At 40.0% G+C, this 1,609-nt stretch overlaps 1 long non-coding RNA gene across 1 annotated transcript; it reads right to left on the reverse strand.

Moving 5' to 3' along the window:
* Positions 1-561: 561 nt before the first annotated feature.
* LOC122458012 lies at positions 562-1,179 on the reverse strand. The gene is made up of 2 exons (XR_006277828.1): positions 900-1,179; positions 562-850 (listed from the first exon to the last, which is right to left on the reverse strand). It is a non-coding gene; the product is annotated as an uncharacterized LOC122458012 (long non-coding RNA).
* Between the last annotated feature and the right edge of the window lie 430 nt (positions 1,180-1,609).

Below are 1,609 nucleotides of genomic sequence, written 5' to 3' on the forward strand. Positions count from 1 at the left end.
GGGATCACTTCACAACATCCCCCACGAAGAAGGGTAGAACTATAATTGCCATTTTATAAATGAAGCACAGAGATTGACTTGTGTAGGGTCAGGCAGGATGGGAACCCCACAGCTTCTAGGAGCCAGGCAAGCAGTCTAACCACTGGACCATTCTTTCTGTCCTTAAATTCACTGGGATCAGAGTTTCATCCAATACATTTTAATGCTGCTTCAGGATTATTTTTCCTCCCCAGAGGTTGAGGGTCTCATTTTATCACTTTACTCCAAAACTGTAAGTAAATATAGCAGCACAGAGTCGCAATGTGTTCAAATCTGTATTTGAAAAAGATGTGCCATATTTTTGAGAGGCTTAAGCCATAAAAACCCAGAGGCTGTGTTTTTCACTTGAGTTGTAACACTATAGATAAACTTCATCTGAAAAAGGGCTGTCTTTCTTTTAATGCCTCTTTCTTAGTAACTCTCATTAGAAGAGAAGGAAATATAATCCCAGTTTCCTTCTTTCTGCTTTATGTGCTCTTTCCAGGAACCCTCATAGTCCTCTTCCCCTCCATCCTTCCCCCCCACTTTTTTATATTTCTCTTGTGTTAAGAGTTAAAAGAAAAATAATTTTTTTCTTCTTTTTCTGGCTCCGTTTTGCTTTGTTGTTGTTTGAATTCCCTGTGGCCCATTATCTGTAGTACAGCAGCTCTTGCTCTTGAGTTGCCAGTTCCTTATGAGCAACTCCTGAAGTGATCTTTGAAGTATCAGTAAGAAAAATGTCAGAAGATAAGTGTCCCATTTTTGTGTACTAGAGATGAACATTCAACCATCTAGAGATAATCTGTTGGATTTGGAGTCAGTTCCTAACCAGCTTTCAGAGTAGCAGCCGTGTTAGTCTGTATTCACAAAAAGAAAAGGACTTACCCTTTTCTATTTTTTTAAATGTTCCAAGTCACAATAGTCTGAAAAGTCCACTCTGTGCTGCTATTTTCAGCTAAAAGCATTAAGCTGTTCTATATAGTGAAAATGTCAAAGTTTTATGTACTTTGGCTTATATACCATACTGATAGTATGAGAGAGATTTATTCTTAAACTGACAGCATTGTTATGACTTGGGTGAAATCTTGTTCTGTGTGGTAAAAACACTATTGAGATTTATGGGTGTGAACACACCTTTCAATTAACATGATTGTAACCATGAGTTAACCAAAAGCTCCCACACCGGACAAAGGAATCGTCAAATTGCCCAGGAGGTTTCAACTGTGTGAGCTGAAGGTTTTTTGCTGAGTATTGTTTTGGGAAAGGCGGGGGGCGGGGGTGAGGAACACAGAATCAGAGCGAGAGAGAGAGAGAGCCTGAAGGAATCCAAGCAGAAGCATGACCTTGAGAGAAACCTAGAGAGGTTCTGGGTAACAGAACTAGATGAAAAGAAATTTTGGACCTGTAAGCAAAAAACCCACTCCTTTTGCCTTTGGTTCCTCCTGCATCTGGAGAAGCAGGCCTCTATGTATTCCTTGTAAATAAACAAGACTGCATCAAAGAAAATACCAGACTTCATTATCAATTTCTACTCCCAACTGGAACATTCCCAGGGCTCTGAACTTTGGCTAGCTACTCAGGACAAAAGGGG

This window comes from Dermochelys coriacea, chromosome 11 (assembly GCF_009764565.3).
Source record: "Dermochelys coriacea isolate rDerCor1 chromosome 11, rDerCor1.pri.v4, whole genome shotgun sequence".
NCBI classification, from domain to species: domain Eukaryota; kingdom Metazoa; phylum Chordata; order Testudines; family Dermochelyidae; genus Dermochelys; species Dermochelys coriacea.